Source organism: Gavialis gangeticus, unplaced genomic scaffold (genome assembly GCF_001723915.1).
Source record: "Gavialis gangeticus isolate Ggan-Ray unplaced genomic scaffold, GavGan_comp1, whole genome shotgun sequence".
Lineage (NCBI taxonomy): Eukaryota > Metazoa > Chordata > Crocodylia > Gavialidae > Gavialis > Gavialis gangeticus.
The window spans coordinates 41527721-41541538 of record NW_017728997.1 but is presented as its reverse complement, the minus strand read 5'-3'; the positions used below and the strand labels follow the sequence as shown (position 1 = coordinate 41541538).

Here is a 13818-nt window from a genome sequence, read left to right as displayed (position 1 = left end):
GGGGGGGGGGGGGGAAGGGGTTAAAAGGCAGCCATTCAGAATGAGTGACCACCCCTGGGGGCATGATGAAGATGAGAGATCAGACACATGAAGCTCCAAGCGGATCCTAGCTGGGTGAGCAAACTATGGCCAAACCCCATCCTCAAGGAAGATGAGAAAGAATTGCTACTTACCAGGTACAGATAGCTGCTGGGATGCTGCTGGGGAAACTGGAGTCAGAAATCCTGAGGAACAAGGAAGGGTTCAGAGACAGGCTTTGGAGCTCAGAAGAGGCACTGGGAAAAGCAGTGGGATGCCACTTAAGGCAATAGATGCTTATTTCTGTTACTGAAGAAGAGGGAATTGTTTAATAAATAAAATTATTGTGACCGGTTCAGATCTGATAGCATCTGTCATATATTTCATTGGGGGAGGGTATTAACTCTTATTTCTCCCATCATAAAAGTTGTGGCAGGTGAGTCCATACCTCCCATATGAAATTTAGGGCTTGGCATCACCTACCCTCCTACAGTAGGATAAACTCACTTCCAAGTACTTATGAGCAGGTCATAGAATCATAGAAAAATAGCCCTGGAAGGGACCTCTGGAGGTCATCTAGTCCAACCCCCTGCCTGAATCAGGCTCATCCCTATCTCAAGTAAATACTTGCCTAACCTATTACTAAAACTACACAGACAACCCTGTCAGTAACTTGCTGCTTCAAAGGTTTTCAAAATGCACATGAGCGATACAAGGAAGAGGACACCACCTTCTAACAGTAGATGAAGGCAAAACCTCCCATACTAAAGTCCAATCTGATCATAGGATAAAATTAATTCCTGGCCACAGCTATGGCAATTGGCCTGAGTCTGAGTGGAGAAGCAAAATCTTTTAGACAGGAACCTTAGGGTTTTAATCCCAGCAAAAGCATTGGTACACAGAGTTGGAAGGGACCCAAGGGATTGGAGACCACTAATTGTGCTAGTGGTCCTCTGAACCCTCTCCAGATCCTCCATGTCTGTCTTGAAGTGCAGAGCCCAAAACTGGACGTAGTACTCCAACTGCAGCCTCCCTCGATCTGTTGGTCATGCATCTGCTAATACACGACAAGGTGTGATTAGCTTTGTTGATGGCCTCATTACACTGCCGGCTCACGTTCATCTTTGAGTCAGCTATGACTCAAAGATCTCTCTCAGTCTCTGAGCTGCTGAGGAGGACATGCCCCAACCTGTAGGTGTGCTGGGGATTCCTCCTTCCTAGGTGGAGTACTTTACATTTATCTTTGTTGAATTGCATCCTATTACATTCCGCCCATTGATCTAACCTGTCCAGGTCAGCCTGTATCTGCTCCCTGCCCTTTGGTGTATTAAACTTTGCCCCATAATTTGGTATCATCCATGAACTTGGAGAAGGTGCTCACCACACCCTCATAGAAATCGCTGATGAAGATATTAAATAACACTGGCCCAAGGACCAAACCCTGTGGGACCCCACTGCCCACTTCTTTCCAGGCCAAGAATGACCTGTCAAGCACCAATCTCTGGGTGTGGTCCCTACGCCAGTTAGCCACCCACCTGACTGTGTAGCCACCTACTCAACAGCCCGTTAGCTTCCCTATGAGAACAGGATGCAAAACTGTGTCGAAGGCCTTCCTAAAATCCAGGTAGATGACATCAGCCTCAGCTCTGGTGTCAAGATAGTGTGTGACCTGGTCATAAAAGGCTATAGGGTTTGTCAGGCAAGATCTACCTGTGATGAACCCATGCTGGTTTCCTTTCAGCATCCTTTCCCCTGCTGGGCTTTCACAAATACCCTCTTTGATGATTTTTTCTAGTATTTTCCCAGGGATAGAGGTAAGACTGACTGGCCTAAAGTTACCCAGCTCCTCCCTTCTCCCCTTCTTAAAAATTGGCACCACGTTGGCCTTTTTCCAGTCCTCAGGGAGCTGGCCAGAGCACCATGAGAGCTCAAACAGCCATGCCAGTGACTCAGCAATGACACTGGTCAATTCCTTCTGCACCCATGGATGGAGGTAATCTGGGCCAGCTGACTTGTACCTATCCAGCTAAAGAGCACTTGGAAAGGCTAAGTCAACACTAACCTTTGGCAGCCTGGTGCCTTTTGGACATCTGTCTATGCCCAAGGTGGGGGGATTGTCTTGGTCAGTATTAAGGAATACTGAAGCAAAGAACTCACTGAAGAGCTCTGCCTTTTTCTCTGAGTCAACCACCAACTGACCCGTTTTGTCCTGCAGGGGCCCTATGCTACTCTGTGCTTTCTTTTTGCTAGCTATGTATCTGTAGAAGGACTTTTTAGTGTCCTTAATTGTTGTAGCAGCCTAAGCTCCAGTCCTGCTTGGCCTTCCTAACTGACTCCCTGCAATAGTGTGCCAGGGTGGTGTATGCCTCCTTGGTGGCTGCCCCCTGCTTCCACTGCCTATACATCTCTTTCTTTGCCCCCCAGTCTTTTCTGAAGCTCCCTGTTCAGCCAAAGGGTTTTTTTTTTTAAATCTGCTTAGCCCCTTTCCTGCATAAGGGGATACACTTCTTTTGTGCCCCAAGGATCACTACCTTGATAAACATCTAACCCTCTTGGACACCCATTAGCTCAATGCTCTTGAGTTCTGCCACCTCACTAACTAGGTTCCTAAGTTTACTAAAGTTGGCCCTTCTGAAGTCTAAAACTTTGGCATCACTGGATATTTTTCTTACTCTTCACTGGATTGTGAACTCTACCAAGTGGTGGTCCCTATCATCCAGGTTACTGTGTACCTGCAGGTCCCCTATGAGATCATCCCCTGTTGCTAAGACCAGGTCTAGCAAGGCGCTACCCCTTGTGGTACTGGACACCATCTGGGTTAGGTGGAGGTCCTTCACACACTGTAAGAACCTCCTTGAGTGGCTTGTTTTGGCCACCTGTTCCTCTCAACTGATCTGGGTAATTTAGGTTCCCTATGACCACTGCCTCCCTCGCCTGTATGGCATCTGAGAGCTGCTTGGAAAATACCTCATCTAGCTCATCATCCTGGTGAGGAGGTCTGTAGTAGACCCCCATTACCAAGTCCTTTTCTCCTGGATCCTAACCCACAATGCCTCAGTATTCCCCTCCTTCACTTCTGCCTTGATGATGGAAGAGGTGTACTGCTTCTTAACATAGAGAGCTACACTCCGCCTTATCTCCCCACTCTGTCTCATCTATACAACCTGTACCCCTCAATACCTACCACCCAGTCATGCATAGAATCCCACCATGTTTCAGTTAAGCTGACTAAGTCATACTGTGTGCTAGCAAGTAGGTGCGAGTTCCTCCTGCTTGTTCCCCATACTCCTGGCATTTGTGTAAAGACATTTTAGCCCCCCAATGGGTGCTCTTGGTGTCCCTTTGCCTTGATGGCATGTGTTCCCTTTCATGCTTACCTGGTTAGGTCTGGTGCCTTGTTTGTGGCTTTCCAACCCTGGGTTCTCATCAACCACTGGTTTCCTGTCCCCCATCAAATCTATTTTAGAGCTCTTTGGAGGAGATCAGCCAACCTGCAGGAGAACAGATGCTTACCTCTAGGAGTGGGATGAAGATCATCCCATCCTAGGAAGCCTTCTCCCTGGAAGTGCTGGTCATGGTACACCCCAGGCAAAATCCCTAGTCTTGGCTGCAGCCAACACCCAATGCTTCTAAGGCAAAATAAATAAATAACCCCCGATATATGGTCTAGCAGCAGGAAGGGGAAAATTCCTTCCTATCCCCAAGCAGCAACCAGCAAAACCCAAAACTATGGGAAATACTGATAGCATAGCATAAGAATAGTTACTCCTAAATCATTCCTGATCAATACTTGTCCAACTTTTCTTCAACGCTTTAGTGATGAAGATTCCACAGCTTACCTCAACAGTGTATTCCACTGTTATAACTGAAGTTTTTTTTCCTAATATCCAGTCGTAACTTACTTTGCTGCAACTTCTAGGCATTGTTCTGTATAGCTAGAGAGAGAAAAAAAAAAAGTGTTCTTCCTCATCTTTATGGCAGTCCCTAAGACACTTGAAAACTGCTAACATATCCCCTGTTAAAGGACCTTTTTTCAATCAACAGAACATGCCTATTTCCTTCAGCCTAAGGTAATGGCCCTAGTGGATTCTGGATATGCCCAAACAATCATTAGAAAATCCTTACTTTCAGAACCTGGGAAGCTCCTGGCTATGGTACATATCTAGTGCATTCATGGTGATGTAAAACCCAGGCCTGGGTACTATCATCAGGTGACAAGGCACATGAAGCCAAGCTCGATAGGCCTCATTGATTGACATTGTAAATTCATATCAAGTCAATGTTCTACAAAGAGTCCTAGATCCTTTTCCATGGTGCTGCTGTCCAGCTGTTTTTTTATTGTGTTTGTGATTATTCTTCCTGAAGTATCACCTTCCATTTGTCAGGAAGTCAGCTGGGGTCAGATGACCCCAGCAAGATAAGCATCCAGGTGTTTCTTGAAGATATCCAAAGTAGGTGCTTGCACCTCTTCTGGGGGGGAATCTGTTCCAGACTCTGGAGACTCAGACAGTAAAGAAGTTTTTCCTTCTGTCCAGTCTAAAAAGGTCTTCCAGCTGTTTGCAACCATTAGGCCTTATCTTCCCTGGGAGACAGACATTCTCCCAGTTCCTGATGCACACCCCTTATATACTTACAGGCTGCCACCAAGTCCCCCTGAGCCTTCTCTTTTCCAGGCTGAAGAGCTCCATGCCTGCTCTCATGACCTCTGATCATGCATGCAACTCTCCTCTGACCTCTCTCAAGTTTCTCCACATCTTTTCTAAAGTGTGGAGCCCAGAATTAGATGCAGTACTCCAGCTGCAGCCTCACCAAGGCTGAGTAAAGTGGGAGGATGACTACTTGGGTCTTGCTTGAGATGCATTGGTAGTTGCAAACCAGAGTTTTATTTGCTTTGCCAGTTGCAGCGTCACATTGGTGGTTCACGTTCATCTTGTGATTGATCATGACCCCCCCCAAGTCTCTTTTGGTTATGATGCTAGCGAGTGTAGCACTTCTGAGCCTTTAATTATGATGTTGGTTATCTCATCCCTCAAGTTGTTCCGTTTTTTATCCAGATAACCCTTACTAGTTGTCTGGTTGCAGCTTACATTTTTTTTTAACTCTTCACAAAAAAAGTTAGCAGTTGAGCAGCTTTGCTTTCTGTGCATCTTCTGTTAACAGTTTACCCTTGCTGTTTCATAGGGGATCCAGTTTCCTTGGTCTTTCTTTTCTGGTCAAAGTATTTATAGAACCTTTTCTTGCCTTTAACTTCTCACTCCTGGTAAAGCTCATTTTTTAAATTTTATGATTTTGTCCCTGCAACTTTTTACTATTTCCTGGTATGCTTCCTTGATGACATGCCCATTTTTCATTACTTATATGCTTTCCTTTTCCATTTGAGGAATCCCATAAACTCCTTGTGCAGCCACATTGGTTTTCTGTTGTTTTTCTAGTGCTTGGATTGTGTTGGAACATCTTCTTATTGGACTTCCAATATTGTGCCCTTAAGAAGCTTCCAGTCCTCCTGGGCCCCTTTATCTTTTAGTTTGTCCTCCCATGGCACCATACCTACTATCTCCTTTAGGTAGTCAAAATCCAGCTTTGAAATTCAGTTTCTTAGTTCTGCTAACCTTATGACCTCTGCTGAGCACAAGGAGAAGGGAGTTGGGCCTCTGTCAGAAACATACCCATGCTCTACTGCTGCTGTTTTGCAGATCAGACCAAAAGCTTCTTTATTCTTGACCACTTTTTATAGTAGTTGTAAGCTGTTTTCCAAAGTTGGTTCTCTCTTTTTCTACTGTGTTGGGATAATTCTGGTTCTGGGACAGACTTTTCTCACTCTGAGTTCTGCAGTCTTCAACTGTTGGGACAGGGTGTTGTTTTGCAATTATGTTGCAACCCTCAGCCTTGTCAGAACAGGAGGTTACTGCAGTCTTTGTCCATTGAATTATATTATCACATGCATACCACAGTCAAACAGAAAGAGAAAAATAACAGAGTGGCATTACACATAAGCAATACAAAATAAAATGGAGTTCAGCTTAGGATAAGTTATAGGAAAGCTTTAAGCAACAAAGTAGAATAAAATGCAGGTTAGTTAAAAAGCTAAATAATGTGACTATAGAATGATTATAAATGATTATATAAAAACAAAATCAACTTTAACTTGACAATTTGACCTGTCATCATTCTTCTGGGTGTTTTGCAACAGAAGACTTAGTGCTCCGGTACTTTTCTATAGTAAAAAAATTGAGTGAAAACTAAGATCTGCCATTTTACAAGGAATGACTTGTGTCTAAAAATATTGAGAACTGCTTTGTGATAGTCATAGTGAATGGTACAGAACAGATTGATTCTAGGCAGCGTAACAAATCAGTGTGGGCAAGTGTATAGGAATGAGACTGCAGTCACTCTAGATATCAGTAGTTTGTTAAACATGCAATAAAACAGCAAAAAATGTAAGGTGAACAAAAGGTTACATCTTCTCCCACTGTGTTGACCTGCAAAGAAGGAGAACAACAACAAAGTTACTTGTCAGCTGGGATGCTTCAACTGATGTCAGTCCCCCATTACCAGAAGTCAGAGTGCTACAAAGACAGACCCCTACCAGTAGAAAAACAGAATCGCAACCATCCTCTCTCACTGTAAACAGCCTCCCGCTATTACAACTAAACAGGATCCTACCCCTTCAAGCACAGCCTTCAGCTTGAAAGAGTCTGTAACACTGGCTTGTGTTACAAAACAGGATTATAATACCACTTCTTTCCCCCTCCCTGACTGATGAAGTCAAATATGTGCGACTGAAACAAGAAATACAGACACTTTCTAGGTCTGATGCCTTTTAATCTACTTCAAATTTCCACCATGTTTCTGTTCTCTGCCAATATCTTCAAAGTAAAAAGGGACCAGACTGATCCTTGGCATAATTCCATTAACCATATGGAGTAATAGATCCATCCATAGTCATTGGCTTCAATCAATCTGGTCTACTGTGTCAAAAATTCTTAACAAATGCATTGATAATATCAGAAATTAAGTCTTAATGCTTCTCTCCTAACTAGCTGTGAAGATACTCACAGGATTCTTATCCCCTGCATAAGACTTGTTTTACAGAATGCTGAGATTATTCCATTCAAATTGCCTATCAGGTTGCCTCCTCCTCTTCCTTTAACAAAGTCAGTGGTACTTATCTTTTGCTTGGTTCTTTGTCTTGTGTAGTCCAATGCAGCCTCCTGTATGCTGGTCGAATTTCTGGTCAATAGAAGTTATTTAAAGTTCTGTAGGTTGCTAAAGTGATATAAAAATATAGTGTTTCAAGTTTATCACCTCATTTAACAAGAGTTAATTTTAAGAACTCTACCCATTTTTCAAGTGCTATAAAGCCATGCAATTCTGTTAAGTCATGGCAGCAAAACATTTTAAATGGTGAAAAAAAAAAAAGCAACTTTTGTACACATTCTAAATGTAGTTTTTTGAAAATTCTGGAAAAATCTACTTCAAGTTGATCAAAGTGCTTTTGATTTAATTTTACCCTTTAAATATTTTATATTTATATGTAAGATATAACAATTTAAGAGCAGAAAGCAGTTTCAAAATTAAAAATTGGAGTCTTTGATTCTGAAAGTGTCAGAATGGGACATTTCCACTGGACTTTTCCCTGGTTTCTTTCAAAACAACATTAAGGTGAAATTAACTGACCTTTATGATGTGCAGTGGGCTTTCCTAATCTATGAAGTACATATTGTTTAGACCTCATCAGCCACATCTAGATGAGCACAGGCATGTGTGTGATGCTACAGACCCATCTATGGCACCAGACTCCACACATCCAGGCATTACCCATGCTGTTACCTTGCAGTGTGCAACAGGGGATAAAAATCCATGCTAAATAAAGAGGATGGTGCACATGGTAGTAGCACACATGACCCAAAACTCGGAGTCTGGCCCACTGGAGCCATGCTTCAGCTGCGACCGAGGCTGCCAGCTGCAAAAGCACTTTAACTGCAACTCCTTGAGGCCTCCAGGACCCCAGGTAAGGCTGCTGGAGCCAGCACAGTTTTACTGAAAATTAGAGCAAATTACTGCACAGTAAATGTTGCTGTCTACACATGCAGATGTTTGCTGTACAGTAATTTGCTTTAATCCTGAGTATATTTGCTAGTGATACCTGTAAACACAAATAGCAGATTTACATGGGAGTAAGTACTGTGCAGTATGGCACATGTAGACAACTGACTGGGAGCAAATGTGCTCCAGGTCAGCCAGGCAGCAGGGATGTAGAAGATTGCTCCCTGCCCCTGGGAGCTGCCTCCTTCCAGAATGGGCTCCCCACTAGAGCCTAGGCAGGGACAATGTCCCCCCACCCAGCAGCAGGGAGCCCCCACCCGCTGCTCCATGATAGCAATTGCAGGGCCAGGGACAGGAGATTATTATATCTCAGCCCTGGCCCCACAATCAGGGGCCAGCTGTCCCCTCAAAGGTGGAGCTAACACTGGGAGATAAGAATATCCCATCCCCCACTCTCTAATCATCATCACAGATCAAGTGCTGGGAGTTCCCTGCTGCTGTTGAGGGGGACATTGTCTCTGCCCAGAATCCAGTGGCAGAAACCCCTCCAGCAGCAGGCATCTCCCAGGGGCAGGGAGAGAAGCCCAATCCTCACCAGGAGACTGCTGTCTCCTGGCACTGTGCTTCCAGCCGGTCCCAGGGGGTGATAGGAAACTGCTGCTATGAGCACCAAATCTTCTCACTTCCCAAATGTGTAGATATCTGCCTATTGGAGCATTTCCACATGTAGATGCACCCTGTGAAGCTAGCAGTCTAAATTCTGTGCTTGGTGCATCAGAAGCATCTTTCTGTTAGTAGACACGCTGTAATCATAGCTGAAGATGAAATGGTCAAACTTAAACCTCCTACAGGGCATGTCTACATGTTCAAGTAATGTACCTGAATATTCTGCACAGAAAATTCAGGCGCGTTAGTGTACTCCCAGGTGCATGTCTACACATACAGTTGCATTGGGAGAAAATTGCACCCGACAGGAGCAGCACAGTCCAGGGCTGCTCCTGTCCTGCTTTGCCCCGCCTCCCCTGCAGCAGCCAGGAAGAGCTCCAGGCTCTCTCGAGTGCCAGCCACAGGGATTGGCAGGGGCATGGGGGCTGATCTGAATTTCTGCCAAGCAGGGAGGGCTGTGCCAGCTTCAGAGGCAGCTGTCTTCCTGCCATGGCGATGCACCCCCTGGGTGCAGAGCTGCAGTGAGGGCAGCGGTAGGGGGCTGCACTCCTCAAAGCAGTGGCAGGTGTAACCTAGGCGGTACCTCCCTCTCCAATTGAAGGGAACAAAGCAGGTGCACAAGCACTGTGGGGGGTGTAGGGACTCTCCTCCCTCTATAAAGCAGAGCCAGACCACCAATAGGGACTTAACCATATACCTTTTAATACTGGGAACATAGGCAATAATCAGAGAGTATAGTGGACACTATAATGCCCCAAGGGGGCAAGATTCAACAAAGGTTAGACACTTACAATCATTGACAAAAAACAGGGTTAGCAAAATATAAAACACAAACAGCAGAACAAACGATACAGGTTGGTGAAATATAGAAAGGCACAAAATGCATAATGTCAAATGACAAGGAAATATAGGGCCTTGGTACCTGGAGAGGGAGAAAAACAAAATGGCCTTTTTCCACTGCAAGAAGATCTAGTTCTTGTTAGCTTACTCACCCCAAGTTACCTCAGCTGGGACTTGAACCCAGGTCTACCACATGACAGACAGGAATGCTGCCACACAGCTATTACCAGTAGTACTGTTCCACTCTGTTAGGGGTCTTGACCTTCCTAGAGCCCCAGCCTCACATCAAGCTATCTGGCCTCTAATTGGAGGAGCTGGAAGCAGAGCTGGGAACCTCTCAGGTCACTGCTCAGATCCTGGCTGGAGTGGGGGAGCCTCTCCTACTAGCTACAGCCTCTTGTAGGGGATCCAGGAGCCCAGCAGGGAGCCTCTCCTGCCAACTGCATGCCATGCTGCTGGGGGTCCCACTACTGCCTGCAGATTCTCCTCTTTCAGGGTCTTCTGGGGCACTGCTCTTACCCCACTGGCTCAGCTCTATGAGGCTCTTTCCTTGTTGTCCCTCACTGGTCTCTCCTGAGTCAGCCCATGCTGCCCCTTTTATCCCCCTCCAGTTGACCCAAGGAGCCAATCAGGGGACATGGAGGGTGAGTCTCTGGGGTCTGATTGGTGCGGAAAGGGAATCCCAAGTCCTCCAATCATCTTTTACCCCTTCAAAACCCCTGGACCAAATCGTTACCAGATTGGTGAGGAAAGGGAATCCCAAGTCCTCCAATCATCTTTCAAACCCCCTGGGCTAAGTCACTGCCAGTCAGCCCATCACACAGGCACAGGGGATGCATCACCAGGGCAGTGGGGGCAGGGGGGCTTGAAGTGGTGAGGAAATCCTGTGCAGCCCCACTGTTCCCAGCTGTATCAGATCATGCTCACTAGCTCCAGGAGCCCTAGGGAAGGGAAGCAGGATGGGAGCTTGAGCTCACAGCCTGTGCCTGCCATAGGTACAGATCTGGGGGGCATGGGTCCCCTGCACCCCCCCAGGAGTGCACATGACAGCAAGGAACTGGCCCTCCCCTCCACCAGATGAGCCACCTGCAGCCCTGTCCTGTTTCCTGCTGGGACCCTGCAGCTGCACATTGTGGACACAGCCCCAAGCCCCCCCTGGTTGGGCAGCAGACCCAGCTCTGTCCAGATTCCTCCCTACAGGGGCCTCAATCCCCATCTCCGCTTGCCTGCTGGAGCTGCTTTGCAGGCTTCCTTAGGCCACATGCATGTCTCTGCATGTGGCACCCCCTGTCTTTCTGCCTTCCTCCCAACAGCTCTTTAGTCACACTGGGGTGTTGGTACAGGTGCCCCGCTGCCTGCTTAAACAAGTAGTTATTGCAATCCATTCTAACTGTTCAAGTGTTTCTATGGCTCATGCACCACTCGGGTAGTAAGGAGATTGCCCCGAGGTGCTTACTGCGCATACTCAACTTTTTGTTTTGTATGTGTAGTGCAAGTGCATAATCATAACGTTGATCATGTCATTTTAAAATTGGTGGGGTGGCACCCAAGTGGCTATATTGACTGGCCACTACTTGCACCAGTGCTAACATGAGATGTATCTACATGTGCATTTGATGCGGGACTAGTTTATTTGTGAGTAAAATACTTGTGAGTAAACACTCCTGGGCAGGCATCTACATATGTAGGGACATGGGAACAGATTTGCAGCTCCTAGCAGCAAACCGCTCCCACTTTCTGAAGCCCTGCATTGGGCCCTTACCATCACCAAGGGGAACTGGAGGCTCTGGCTGCAGCTGCCTGAAGCTGGAGGCCATCTTTAAAAGGGAGCCCCACTCCTTGGCCAGCTATGGTTCTAGCCAAGAGCAGCATGCACAGCATGGGTGCAGCACATAACAGCTCTCATGCTGCAGCCTTTGCCTACCTACACTATGGCTGCTTCAGCATCTGTCCCTGGCAATGATGTCCAGCATCCCAGGTTCCTGATGGTCACCATGCTGGCACTGCTGGCCCACTGCACTGACTGCTGGTTGGCCCACAGCTGTCTGGGCCCTGCTGGCTCCCCCACATGCAGGAACTATCTGCCTGGCCCCATTGCACCATCCTGGGGCCATCACCACTGCACAGCTGCCACCTGGACGCTGTCCTACTGTCTGGACCCTGGAAGGGATGCTGATGATGGGCTCTAGGATGCCACCATCAGGGCTGCCTTCACCCTCCTGGGCTTCCAGCCCTGTCACCTCTGGACCCACCGGGCCAGCCAGGATTGGTGACTGCATGTTTTCCTGGAATCACAAGCAGTGGGTGGAGGTGTTCCAGATGACTCGAGCCACCTTGTTGGAAGTCCTGGAGCAGCTCCACCTGCACACTTATGAGCAGAACACCAACATGTAGCTGCTCCACCCCATAGACACCTGGCTGGCCCTCACCCTGCTCAGTCTGGCCACACCCACCAACCTCTGCTACATGGGCCACCTCTTTGGCATGGGCAAGGTGACCACCAGGGAATTCATCCTGGAGGTGTGGTGGGATTCTGCACCCTAGGATTCCCCCAGTGCATCAGGGCTCTGGATGGGACCCACATCACCCTCACCCACCAGCCTCTGGTAACCCCCCACTACAGCTGGAGGAGCTTTCACTCCATTGTGCTCTAAGCTGCTGTTGACCGCTATGGCACTTTCACTAACATAAGTGCTAGCTGGGCAGGCAGTGCTCACGATGCCCACCTGTTTTGGAACTCCACCTGCCAGCCCTGGTGCAGAGCAGACATTTCATACTAGGGGTACCAGACCTCCAGCAGGGTGTAATGGTGGTCCTGCCCCTCCTAATTGAGGACCCCACCTACCCACTCCTGCCCTTGCTCATGCAGCCCTACACTGGTTACATGGGCCTCCGCCACACCGAGTTCAACCGGTGCCTAAGCCAGACCTGCACACTGGTGGAGCACACATTCAACTGCCTCAAGGGACGCTGGCTGTCCCTCACTGCCCTACTAAGGTTCACTGAGGACAACATCCCCCAGGCCCTCATTGCAGCTGGCATGCTCCATAACATCTGTGAGGCCCAGGAGCTCTTCCACAAGGCCTGGGTGAAGAAGGTGCTGTGGTCAGAGGATGCCTGGCAGTGGGAGCACCAGCTGCAGTGGTAGCAACAATGGCAGCACCCCCCACCCCCACTGAGACCCTGGGTGAGCCACACACCTGGCAGCAGGGGCCAGGGCACCAGATGTGAGAGGCACTGGTCGACCAGCTGCTCCTGAACTCCCTGCTGTAGCCTGCCTGGACAGCCACCCATAGACCCCTGCCCAGCACCATGCTTACTGTGGCATAAAAACACTTTATTGCCCTCAGAACAAACAGACCCCCACTCCCTCCCCAACATCAGAGCCCCTCCAGCACCCACTCCACCCCACCCCACCCCACCCACCAACAATAAAATACCATATTACCCATGCAAACTATTTACAATGAGGTTTGTGCACGTGCCCTCCTGGGGTGGGTGGCCATGGCATTGGGGCATCTAGGGGGTGAAGACTGCAGGAACCTCCCATAAGTCTCCAAAGGTAAGAGTTTGTTTTCTTACAGGCTAGTTGACCTCCTCCAGCGGGCTTTAAACTAAGTTTATCGGGGGGTGGGGATCCACAGGAGAGGGAAAAAACTCAACCAGGTGTAGGACCTGCCCAGGTAAAAGCTCAGGTAAATCCCAAGGGACCAGTTTTCTCTCAGGTAGGGGAAGTGCCCAGAGCTCCCCCGGGGGGATTAAGGTGTCTCTTCACTCATGCAAGAAGCATGGGGAACAAGCAGGAGGAGCTTGCTCTCCTGCTTGCAAGTAGTAAAATCAACCTGGTTGGCCTAGTGGAGACATGGTGGGATGAAACATTTGACTGGGCATTAGACATAGAGGGTTATAGGTTGTTTAGAAGAGATAGGAAGGGGAAAAAAAGGTGTGGGGGGGGTTGCGCTCTTTGTTAGGGAACAGTATACGAGTTCTACCTTCCAAATGGGACCAGAGGAAGGCTTAACTGAGACCCTGTGGGTCAAACTTCAAGGAGGGTGGGGGAGAGGGATCTGGTGGTAGGGGTTTACTATAGGCCACCACATCAGGAGGAAGAGCTGGATCTGGAACTTTCCAGGCAGCTTGGGAAGGCCGTGCTTGCAAAGGATGTTGTGGTCATAGGTGATATGAATTACCCTGACATCAACTGGGAGGAGCAGTCAGCCAGGTCTAGCCACTCATGAAGGTTCCTGA

The 13818-nt window shown here is 47.9% G+C and overlaps 1 long non-coding RNA gene across 1 annotated transcript in view; it reads right to left on the bottom strand.

Annotated features, from left to right (window-relative positions):
• LOC109288900 overlaps nt 1-9550 on the bottom strand; it is a 15934-nt gene extending 6384 nt beyond the window's left edge. The window contains exon 1 of the long non-coding RNA XR_002095248.1: nt 9539-9550. This is a non-coding gene — a long non-coding RNA (uncharacterized LOC109288900). The remainder of the gene's footprint in view (nt 1-9538) is intronic.
• Between the last annotated feature and the right edge of the window lie 4268 nt (nt 9551-13818).